The sequence below is a fragment of the Triplophysa rosa genome, linkage group LG25, assembly GCF_024868665.1.
Source record: "Triplophysa rosa linkage group LG25, Trosa_1v2, whole genome shotgun sequence".
NCBI classification, from domain to species: domain Eukaryota; kingdom Metazoa; phylum Chordata; class Actinopteri; order Cypriniformes; family Nemacheilidae; genus Triplophysa; species Triplophysa rosa.
In genome coordinates, this window is record NC_079914.1 from 9,894,660 (window position 1) to 9,907,970 (window position 13,311).

Below are 13,311 nucleotides of genomic sequence, written 5' to 3' on the forward strand. Positions count from 1 at the left end.
GAATTAGTAAGGTGAAGGACTGAGCCACCCTCATAGCCTTTCCACATGAGCACACCTTATATACACACACGCCACCAGGACCCCCGCAATATTTTAAAGGGATAAGGGTGTGAACAAAAGAATTTAAATATAGATCACACAAACGGCCTTCCCGTCTCTTGTCCGGCAACTGTGGGGAGACAAATTGGATCAGAGCGTTATGGAGAAGAGTATGAAAGTGAGTGGGCAAAGGGCTATGCTGTGATATACAGTATATAAAACATACTGATCGCAATCGTTATGGTTTAAAACTAATAATGAACTAATACAACTCAACTTTAAGCCATCGAAAATGAAACACTATTCTTATAATGACTTAGTATTCGATTTAAATAACAAAGACCCAAAATTATAAAACATCAAAACCCAAGGAGACAATTCAGAAATCCTAGAGATGTACATAAAAAGCAGTAAAATAATATTAAAGTAGACGTCCTGCTGGAGCCGAATTAGACATACTGTAAATATCCTGTACTACTGTCTTCTCCTTGTTCCCGGGAACACGTAGACATAAATTTGAGCTTTGAAAGAAACACGTAAGCCAATGCCTTGCAGGATAAAGCTCTGACTGGAGTCATGTGACATAAGTCTGCTTTACTCCTTACCACCAATGAGAAAGGGCAAACACTGTTGCCATAGTAATCCCTCCTATGTTTGCCATCCAGCATTTTTTGGGGGGGGGACAAACACATTTTTATGTAAATCGCCATAAACAATTTATCTCACTAAAATGCTCCCCCGATATAAATACAATCCAAGCTCAACATCTAGCTTAATTTAAAAACAAAGATCATCTACTCTCATTTTCTAAATATGCATAACATGTGTTCATTCAATAAACATATGGTTCAATGATTACTTTTTCATGCTTAGACTATACATTAATACTTAAATTCTAGGTGCATAATGTGCTTAAATAAAACCACTATCTCTGCCAGGTCGTGTAATGTATTCAGAAAAGGTGTTACATATTTTACTGTTAAACACATCCGCATGCAGCCCCATGAAGTGGAAGTCAAGGTCGTATCGAGAGCGCATCCCTATATGCCTTAGGGGCCACAACACTCACCTGATCTGTAGTCATTTGATTGCGAAGTTTTGTCATTGACGTGTAGCACCTCAATATCTTGTTCCTGCAAAAAATACAGAATGTCACTGCTTAGTAAATATAGCAAGAATGAAAATATAAACACTTTGGTATACAAATACAGGCACCTTTACATAATATTTTACTGTGGCTTTAGCTTTTTGGGAATGTTTCATAATAATGATGGTATTATTTTGCTTGAATTTTGCTTCTTTGTAAGGTTTTGCTTCCTTGTGTGATGCCTTGATGACCATCCATAGAGCTATACTATAAAAGCAGATATGAGGAAAAACCTTTTCGTTTTTATATGCATCAGTATGAAGTCAATAGAGGCAGCTTGAAAAACGACTTTTTAGTTCAACAATACTATTTTTGTCATCAGGATTCAGAACATAATGAGATGCTCAAATACTGCATGAGTCAAAGGAATAAACTTGCAGATAAGAAGCAGATGAAAAAGCTCCAACTTCACAACTTATTAGGCAAAAAGACCCAAAATAAATCATCAGAATTGAATCTCTGGAAAGCAACCCTGGTTTTAAATGTATTTGTGATCCCAGGTTTAATAAACTAATTCTTCAAAATAATGTTTTTCCTCACACATTATATAAAGGTTATATTTGAAAAAACAGATAAGGAAAATAAACTCAGGGCTTCTATAATGAACAACGATAGCCTACCAGTAATATGAGATGCAAAGAAGTAAATGCGCAATGCGTTTTAAAATAAAATAAACAAAAATGATTTGCCAGATGGGTGACTGTTTTTTGCATAAAGTGCATAACAATGTACAGTAACTTTCTCATCATCTTTGAACTCTTTCTAAATATGAACTATTCCGGTTAATAAAAACTACACGAATATAAGAACTACACGAATGAACTTATTAACTTAATATCCGTCCTGTATCTTGAATGTGCAACACAAATGCACCTCGACTGGAATTCAATTTAAAGCGTATTTTAAACATTTACATCTGTAGAGCGCAATATACACTTCAGAAAGACAAAATATTAACGTAAATGTTCATCTTGCATGTGACTAAATGTATATGGCTCGTTTAAACTTCAACGAATGAACTTATTTTATGAGGCTAACGAGAAAAAAAACGACTGTCACCCTTTATTGCACCGAATGCTCGTATTTTTTTTCCCAAAACAAGGGAGCTGTCTACTTAGGAAGCATTTTTGGACACGTTGGCTACTATAGGAGAGTTCTACATCAGCTGAGCGCGAGGCGAATAGTTGCGTCATACGCTTTCTAGGCAGCACTGTAGATTTTAAAACGCAGCCGTCGTGCCTTTTTATTAATTTTATGTAAATTATTAATAAACGTCAAGTAAAAGAACTAATTCTTAAAATGCAAAGAAAGCAGTTAAACATTAAAAAGCAATCCCACTATTTACAAACCGTACATTTTAGGCATCCAAACATTCATTTTAAAATGAAGTAAAACAGAAAAAAGGGGCCTTCTCCACGTGCTATTTTCATGCTTGCCTATATTGTAAGCTAAGCCACTATGCTTATAAACCATGTTTTACGTAGACATTTCATATTTTCCCCCATGATTATTGTAAGATAACCCGAAGGAAATAACGTCTAGCAATATTTTGATACAGCGCTTCACCAAGGCCCTGCAGGCTCATTCAGCCCGACTAATATTCCGCCCCTCCAGATAGAGAGTTTAAAAACCTGGAGTCTGTCGTGTATGTAAATTATTTTCATATAATGTGCTGGACCCTTTTAAATCTGCCAATGTAAGACTCCAAATAAAGGACGATTTTCGTTTCCATTTCGTTGCTTGGATCGGAGGCCGTTGCTAAGCTACCGCACTCAGAATTCATAAGTTCAGAGGAGAAATGATTGACATTTGCTTTTTGAGGTAAAAATGAAAACTGAATAATAATAGATAAAACGTCCCGTTTTATTGTGGCTACAGTAGCAGTTTGAAGCCTAATTTATTTGAATGAAATTCATGACAGCACACTGCAAGTGAAACCAGACACAAAACATAGTTAAAAATGCGTGAAACCTGTTTAAAGAATAGAACATGTCACTGACACAAATTTTAATAATACAAACATAACTCATCCATAGCAGTGCTGCCTTTTTTGAGATTGCTACTGGATTGAAGAATGCAGGAAATCAGTAATAAAAACAAGAGAAACAGTATGCACTGGTTATTAATATTTAGCATCAACTATTACTATCAAAAATGAATAATAATGCATGCCTATAATGTGCATTATATTTCTCATACAAGCTGAACTTGCAAGGAGTCAACTTTGAAATAGCTGTTTACAATTTATAGGAAGAGAGCAAATGGGATGCATTTTATTAGCTCTTGCCTGACTGTAAATTAACCGTGTCAACATATGCATGTTGTCCAAAAGCAGCCTGTATATATCTTCAAATATAAGCTAACACCCCCTCAAAAGCATTAATTTATGCCACTCGCAGTCCTAAGAGAATCAAACTACCACAGTAGCAAATCTAAAGGCCTTCCACAACAACTGTACATTTAGATATTGTACAATAACGCACAAAACACACTATATACAAATAAGAGCATAATAAATTCAGAAACACAAAAACATTATTTCTAATGATGTCTGAAAAGGGGCAGTTTTCTCATATTTCAAAGATATATAAAGGCAAAAGGAATCAAAAGCCAAATCCTAAAATTTACGAAGTACTCGCCATACAGGCTGCATATTTTAATCTGACGAGAAATTGAGATTGGTTGGTTACATTTAATTCAGATTAGTATTAGAGACAGACAATGGCAGTGCTGCATATGCCAGGTGCTAAGACAAGACTCCATCTGCTGGGGCCCCTAACATAGGACCAGACACATATTAATGTGGGAAAATGTCTGGGGTGCCTCTCAGCCAGGCCCCTCACTGCAACTCAGACGCTATGTGTCATGCATCAATTACACATCTGTGCCCACTCCCATAAATTTACAAATCTGATGATTTGAACTTGGACACATGAAACTAAAGCAATGGTTTACCGCTGACACAAATACTGTAAACTGATACTGCAAACAAATACAGATAATCAACATAAATGAAAAAATACACCTTAAAAGCATTGCAAGCCCTTTTGGATAAAAGCATCTGCCTGATGCATAAATATAAATACCCTCAACCAACTATCTATTATTGTGTCGTGTGAGAGAATACTAAAGTTGTTATTAACTATAAGATAATATAGTTTTATTTGTATTGTGGATGATTAAAGATTTAATGACTTAAGTGGTCAGATAGTGGCTCACACAAAAACCCAATGTCTAACATTTCTTTTACCTTGTATTTATTAAAAACAGACTTAAAAATGAGCATGTGTGATGTACCGCTATGAGGCTGAGACGAATAAATGACAGCAACTTGGAGACATATACAGTTCTAAAAATATTAGGCACCATGAAACAACAACTAGATAGGCCTATACAGCCTATAAACACCAGAGTGGTTATCAGACGAATAGGCCTTTGTAGTTAAATATGGTCTAAGATTCCTTATATTTTGAAATGACATAAGATGATGGTTTGTCACAATGCCTGCATGTGTCACAGAATGATGTCATTAGAAGCCCGTTTAGAATAGCATTGTGACCTCAACCATGCCACAAATGATGTAACCATGAAACCAAAAATGTCCAATAACTCTAAAATTTGAATGTAATATTAAATATTCATTGAAAACAGATTCAGTATATTATTTCACAAGGTTGGTTTAACTACTGACAGGTGTACAAAGAGGACGTCAGTCTTATGCCTTTCGTCGCCCTTTTGTATAGTCAATAAACCTTACAGAAAACATTCTACAAATTATAGGCTACTCTATAAAAACACTATTTACACATTATTGCCCAGTTATGGCAGTACAAAATTACAAAAAGACAGTCGAGCCACACACACACACCTCTAAGGTTTGACTACGCGTTCTCATATTATATGATGACCACGTGACGCACACGGTCTGACCAATCGTATGAAACACCTCGATTAACCGATTCCTGTCATCCCGAATTCATACACCAGCATCATCATCACCTCTATGTTGGAATGTTGCACAAACACACTTCAGACTGAATACAAGCCTATTTCACTCAGGATACGGAGGAGCTCTCCGTGTCAGCCTGCTCCCAATGCACTAACGCACTAAAGCATCCCTATGTAGCCGGAGGCAGATTCCAGCATGACCGAACATAGCGATTAAAATCCATCTTCTTCACATAGCTTTACACATTCCAAGCCAACCAGACCATTAAAAACCATCAACACAACGCGACCTGCACGCCTACCGGAGTGGATGCTCTTTGTAGTGGACATCGCCGTCTTCCCATACCCCGGCGCTCCAGATCCCCCCATCTTTCGGCTTGATCCCATCCCTTCCCATGCAAAGCGCTCCGAAGTCTTTTGGATTAGTTTATACTTTCGGTTCTCTAGCTTTATGATATCACATAAACTCATACAGCTAGATAACCAAAGAGAAAAACTAACCCGTGTCTCTTAAAGGGACCGCCGCGTACGCAGATGCAGCTTCAGTTGTGGTCACATGGAGCTATTGCATTTGCTGCTGCTGTGTGTGTGAGAGGCTCCGATACAGTCGCACTCGCTCACTTACACACACACACACACACACACACACACACACACACACACAAACACTCACTCACTAACACGTGGGCTAAATTCGCTGTCTGTATTTGTGGAGATTTGTATGTACATTTTAGGGTCTGTGAAGCTAAATGCGCACCTTGTGCATTTGGATGTCCACTATATCACAACAATTTTAAACGCACTTTCAGTTGTGTGCGACTGGCACGTCTTTTATTTGATGTTGGCCTGGCAACATAAGGGCTCACAACGTTCAAATGGGGGCCTAAAATCTACGTACACCGTAAAAACTGTCAACGATCATACTACGTAAATAAATGAAACACTCAGATCTTATGAAATCTCCAAAATTGAGCTCCGTATGTCCATACTCGTCTGTGTTGCCATTTGTATATGGCATGCTGTCAGTCTCAAAGCACTTGTTCAAATATCTACCACTTTCTCCATTTCATTTCAACGATTAAAAGAAAAAACACTTTCTAAAGAATAATTTAGTGGGGTTCAGTGAAAAATCTAAAGCAGAATTACGCACAGTATCCATACCCTCGATAGGGCAGCTTTAACCATATTTAGGTTGTCAGTTTATTAATAGGCCTACACTGGAACTCTCAACTGATCTCAAACAACACAAGTTTTTCACGAGCTAAAATAGTATTTACAAAATGTTCATGATCTACAATTGCATTTAACCTGCTCTGCCCTCTTAATTTGTAACACATTACATCTTCCAGAATTGCATCTAAAAGAAAATCACGCAAAATGTCAAATTAAAAATAAATCTAAGACAACTTAATCTGTAAAACGGATCCTTATCATTTATATTCTATTATATTTTAATATATACGTCCACCTCTAAATCAATGAGAACATCTCAGGCTGTAGTCTATACGACTTGCTTAAGATAGAGTTCCCTAAGCAACGGAGTTAACTTTGAAATAATAAATACACAAAATAAAACGACTTCACACATAAAATAAAAACGAAAACCTGCATACAAGCATTAAACAAAGTTAAGCTTCAACAACAAATAGGCTAACAGATAAAGATCGTATAACTCTCAAACAATGAGCGTCAAATGCCACAAAAAGAGATACTCACAATTTCATTTCACATCCATTTTCACAAAGTACATCTCTTAATGTTTTGTCCCAAATGTGCACTTGCTCAAAAACGAAATCAAACATCCTTTTCATTCTAACGACAGCACTGGCAAAAAGCCTCGGTTAATGTCGCACACTTGAGATTTACGGTGTCTTTTCGATGCATTGGCGATTCATATACCAACGGAAAGCCTTTAAAATGAAAATAAAATTTTTTTTGGTAAAATCCTCCAGCTACAAAGCAAGCACGAGTAAGCGCAAGGCTCCGACAGCAGCACTGAAGAGGCGAACGGTAGAAGACTGAAGTGAGGGGCTCCTCTGGGCAGGGCCACGGGGGTCACACCGCCAACACAACTGTGATGTCACCAGTATTAACCATTAATGCTTATTGATACACATGACTGAACAGGACTGAGACACCCTGAGTCGCGCCCGTGACCGAACACTGTTCTCACCATTACGCTAAATGATTTTTAAAACTTGCAACTACGCGTAAATTATAAGCTATTGTTTTAAAGATGGGCCTACTATAAACCTTACATAAATAAATATAATAACCAGTATACGTATATATATATATATATATGCACGTAGAAGCTGACAATACACAAATGTTAATCCACTTATTCACTAGCTTTATTCCAAGTTGTGAATTTCTCGTGGCACGTCTCGTCCTCTAAAAACACATTTAATTAAAAAGATTTGTGCAAATGCAAGCAATTACAGTTTTGCGTTGATAAACTTCGTTTTAAATTAATTCAAATAGGCCTTTCTCTGTCTATTGTATACATTCAATGAGAATATACAATGCCTATATTATAAAAAAAACTCAAAAGGTTTAAATCCAGTTTCTGGTGTTTCTGGTTCTTCAGGCGCAGGATATAAGTTGCTGTTGTGGCCAAAGGTTTATTGCTATGGCATATTCGTTTGTTTTAATGTTAAACATGAAACTCGTAGTGCGCGAGAGCAGCCTTTTCAATCTTTTCATATGGAGATGCCTTAAGATTTAATGTGAATGCTGGTCACATACTGTACATATCCTCGTATTGTATATTTGAAAATGAGGTGGGAAAGCAAGAGAGTGAGCCATAAAAATACACTTATTCAAGGGTATTCTGTAAAGCGTGAAGGCCTAAGAAACACAAAGCAGTTTTTGAAAAATATACATATTTCATACAAATTCTGACGCCACATAAATGTTCCTTAAAATAATAATAATAATTATTATTATTATTAAAAGTGTGCAATCATATATGCAGACATCACACACACACACACGGCCATGGGCCTGTCCTTCTTTACCATTAAAATATATTCCCCAGTTCATGTGAAAATGGGATCTCCCGGTTTCTCCATGTAAAATGTGGAATGTTCCATTTAGCAAAAACAAGATAATATTTCGGGAGGGGCAAAGTAACACCATGCAAAGCAATAACTGAAAATGTCGGCTGGTATACAATTATGGATTTGTATTTTAATTTAAGGAAAGACAGTTTTTGTTATGAATTTCAAATACGCGCTTGCAAGCTTGTGCAAGAGCTAAATGTGAGAAACGAGAGAACTCGAAAATAGATATTGATAGATTGTCAAATTAAAATTCAGAATCAGTTCAGTAGTGCCAATGTCTTTGTGATTGAAATTCGGAGGTTTGTTACAGTTTGCAACTACGGGTTAACACTGTTTGAGCAATAATAAAACCTGTACAGTTACCTAGTTAATTTGACAATAATTCGACTTCAAGAAGCAAAAAAAATCCTCAATGTTTTTAGATAAAGAAAAAACACTAGACTTAAAAATCCTTTTGCTTAACTTTAAGAGAGGTCTGAAAAAAGCAATAGCTATTAATGCTATTAATATTTATATAAAATCATTTTAAGTATTTACAATAGTCCGAAGTTGGTCTTGGAAATAATGTGTCTCTAATAAAGTCCCTTGCATTCCAAGTGACTGAGTTGTATCAAATACTGTAGTTTGTGTTTTACTGAAATGCGACCCTGTCTCAAAATCGAATGAGCAAAGTTTGATTTCAGTCATGCAATTCATTATTTCAAATTTTACATGGCCTTAATATTAAATACATCATATATGGTATATTTCCACATAATGTTCTTTACTGTAGAAAACAGTAAATGACAAAAAATGATTTTAGCTGGTTTCACAGGCAGAGTCACAAATTATTAAAACCTCACAGGGTATAAAAGTGAAACAATAAAGTGTTAAACTATATGCTTTGAATAGCCTACATTGTTTTGTTCTAGCGGTATAGCCAATTGTATTGTTTAACTAAAATGTTTAGCTTGTTGTATTTGTGCAGTTATATAGCAAACTGAGATTTGTCTATTACACACACTATCAGAGAGAGAATGCAGAATACATTGCATGTGCACGCGCGAATGCAGTGTGATGCATATAAGAAAGACTAATGACATGTGTTATAATTTAACAATCAAAGTGAAAACCCACAAAAAAGTGACATTGTTTAAATTAAACAGAATCTATATTTAGGCTATTTTTAATTAATGTTTTTAAAAAGCTTCCGTGTATCTCGTGTATATTTTGTTTAAACATAATAATTATGCCATTCTTTTGCACCCACAATTCGGAATTTAAAAACTAAACCTTGCCACGAAGACTTTTGAAAATAAACATTCGATAATAAAACTTTCAAAGGTTCAATTTTATTCTTACATTAACCACACATTTCTTTTAATACCACACCTAAATATATGTGTAACTATGAAAGCTCTGTGTCTTGCACCTCACACCTTCCATCTCAGATTTTGCCAGTCCCTCCCTCTGGCACAAACACACCTACACATGATTCTACCGCCCTTTGCGTCATGTCCTGCTTCAATAATTAACTTCTCACCATGCTTAAGCTATATACAGTACAACCTGCAGGCTACAATAAAGGCCTATTGTTGACTATCATCATTTTTTAATCTGAATTATATACTTATTTTTTCATTGTATACTTTTCCATTAATTTATTTTAGATTGTTTCGTTTAGGATTTGGTATTACTGTATTTGAGCAAGTATCGTTCATCTTATACCTAATCGTTTCATTTTTTAAATAAATAAAAAGGTACAGTAAATTATGAGAATTACAATGCTTCGAGGTGTAATTTGCAGCATGCTTTGCGATCTGAGATATCTAAAAGCTCACTCAAATTCAGGGAAGCAAACAGGTAGAAGAGAACTGTCCTTGGTCCTGAAATTCAGCACCGCTAAAGTTCTTACATACAGTAGCTTTCACAAACACGTGTTTCACAAACTGAATAGGCCTATACCTCAGTTTCACACACATCTTTTTTCATATCAATTTATTTTTCAATAAAATAGAAAACATCTATTAAAATTAAATAGAAACAGCTAGTTAATGTAACTTGTTGGTTTAATATTGTGTTTTATTTAACACAAAGAGGCAAAGTTATCTAAATGTACACATTACAAAATAAAAATGATATGTGACTTAGTCTATTGAAAATTCCCATGTTGTTTCGAAATTCGCCTGTTGTTTCGATAAACAATTTAACAAGACAAAACAGAATGAATCTCGTTTAATACCATTCATTTTTCAATTATTTATTGTCTGTTGATGGATTTCTATATTTATCAACATGTACTGAAATTCTAAATGTTATAGATCTGAATCTGGTAAATCAGATTTAGCAACCGAAATGTGAATGTTAGTGGCTGAAGTGTTTTATTCATATATTAAATGTGAAAATTCCACAGCCAAACCTTCTACAACAAACGTTTACAAAGCTTTAATGTAAATTCTAAACATTCCACTTAGTATCTGTAAATATTATGTTAATTTTTTTACTTATACATTAGACATTTTAAACATTGGTGTATAGCACAAAACAACAAAATAAGGTATATCTGACAAATCTTTACAAATCTTACCTGTTAGCAGAGCGTGGTGATCTTTAATTTCTAAATACCTGCAAAATAAGAGATATATTTTGAAATAATATGTAATCAGATGAGAAAAAACGAACACATGGGCCTTCCTTGGTCAACTATTGACGCTGGTGTATTTATTTAGATTTTGTACATATAGTGATTAAATGTTTTTTTATTAAAACGTGTTCCTGAAACCGAAATCATTTGAAAATAGGCGTATTACCAGACTATTAAAATCACATCTTATCATAATGTTTTGGTATGAAGCACAGAAACGGCAGCAGTTTACAAAGAAGCCTGTGAAGAGCACGTGTTTTACTCTCTCTCTCTCTCTCTCTCTCTCTCTCTCTCTCTCTCACACACACACACACACACACACACTCAATACAACCTTGTTTTCAAAAACTTCTCCAAACACCACTTAATTTTCAGGCATAAATTATATTAAAAGATATTCATTTGTTTATTTTAAATAAAATAAAAATCACAGAGTAAATAAATATATAAGTGTATCTGACAATGAAATAAATTCTTAAATAGTTGTATCCGTCAATGTGTTGGGACTGGGTATAATAGTCGAGAAAAAAAGATGTGGGGCCTTTTGTGGGGTTCCAGTGTTCCTCTTGGTCTCTATTGTTGGCCTCTCCAAAAGCCTGATTAATTAATTTCACACTGTAGACCCGGAGAAGATTTTCCCACAAACAAGCGACCGAGAGAAATTCAGCCCTAAGAAAGAAGTCAACATCAAGTTCAACAACGTGCGGGCTGCTCATTATCATGACAATAACGTCTGGGAGCGCAGAAGTCTTTTTAACAAGAGGGTCTGGCGTCAATACACTCCACCTCCCAGACCCCGGAACATTTTCCCAGGCTCCTCTAACAATCGCACAACTGTTTGCTCCCCAGGCTCGCCTAATGATCACTTCAAACAACGCTCAAAAGATGATTTAGTTAAAATACGCTACATTAACTCTGACAAATGAAAACTTTTTTTCATCTAAACAGAATTTGAGAATTAGAAAGTATTAATAAATGCTCAAAAGAAAACATATCAAATGTAGTAGACTATTATAATATATGCTATTTTAAGCTATGTTTTAAGATATTTTACGCAAAACGAGTTAAACTGTATTGCTGCTCCATACGTCAATTTAAATTACTATACTCACTTAGCAAGTTTGGGATGATCCATCACACCACACAATCTAATCCAAAGGTGAAAACCCGTAAACGTACCAGTCGCAGTGCATTTGGTGGTAAAGAATGAGGAGCTTTTCTTCTGAAACTGCATAAACGCACATCCACGCCTACTGTGTACTACCATGCAACATAACGTATTTTTCCTTTCAAACTGACCTAAAACTGCGTTAGCAAATGTACAGCTCCGTTCTCTTGATGTCTGCCAAGTATCCAGTTTCCCTACTCCGGAAGACTGGGACTAAGTCTGTATAGTCGATCTCAACGCGAGCCCGGCGTGCAGTGGACGTGCGCAGAAACTCAAGCAGCTCGCGCGCAAACCGCGTCTAGTTGTGAATTGATGAGTTATTGTTCCACGTGCATGATCCATTTAGAGTAACGCCCATGTGATCTCGCTCCCACGGTTGGCATATGTGCACAATAATAAAGAAAGTTGCTCGTTTTGGTTAGACATAATTTATTTGACTGTGAGATTAAATAAACGCAATTTATTTGCTTTATGAACTCCGATTTTAAACAGAAAAATGTACGAAGCTTTGCAAACCAGCATCTGCAGTTCATGACACATTAAGATTCCTACTGTCAATACACACGCACACACATTGCACACAACTTTGAAGTCTGTGTGTGTGTGCAGTGCAGGCCTAAATACGTTCGTGTTATTTATTGACCATTTTCCAATAGACAAGGACGCAATGCTTAAAGCGTCGCGTGCGTAAATTTCCTTTGATCACGTTTTGCGCATAGCCTTTTTAAGTCCACAGATCACGCACATTTGGGAAACCACTGCGACGCAGAGAGTTGTGAGATTTGGTGATGGAGGTGTATATTCTTATGCTGAGGGGGAATCTGGCTGACGAGTCAGGTTAGTATAAGTGGATGGTTTCGTCTTGACGTCATAGACCTGGAAGGGTCGTACGTAAAATATAATCGAGCTCGATGGGTTCAGGACGTCATTATGCATTTCCAGGCTTCTTTTAGAAACATGGGACTAAAAATAGACACTCAATTCGTCTATATAAAGTTTATGGATCATGACAGCTCTTGGAATTTCCAATACATATGAACTGTTGACAGAACGAACGTGTTGCAAAAATATTGCTGAACTGAATTAGCAGTTAAGCCCATTTACTTCCATACATTTAGCCTATATAATAAAATGTTATTTATTTACAGTGCACATGCTGTCAACAGAGTAAGAGAGGTGTGAAACTAGCTAAATTTAAATATATAATAATAATTTTCTTTAAAAATATTTTTTTATTTAAACACACATTATACATTATGTAGCCTATAAGAAATTTGCACCGCACGACGAAGGCCTGTTTACTTATTCAGTAAATTATTCA

The 13,311-nt window shown here is 35.8% G+C and overlaps 1 long non-coding RNA gene across 2 annotated transcripts in view; it reads right to left on the bottom strand.

The window, feature by feature from the left end:
• Window positions 1-12,302, bottom strand: part of LOC130548634 (uncharacterized) — a 35,843-nt gene extending 23,541 nt beyond the window's left edge. Inside the window, exons 1-3 of one of the 2 annotated variants that reach the window (XR_008962065.1) lie at window positions 11,935-12,302; window positions 10,766-10,803; window positions 1,109-1,172 (exon numbers count right to left, since the gene is read on the bottom strand). This is a non-coding gene — a long non-coding RNA (uncharacterized LOC130548634). The remainder of the gene's footprint in view (window positions 1-1,108; window positions 1,173-10,765; window positions 10,804-11,934) is intronic. The other variant, XR_008962064.1, reaches the window with a different exon arrangement.
• Between the last annotated feature and the right edge of the window lie 1,009 nt (window positions 12,303-13,311).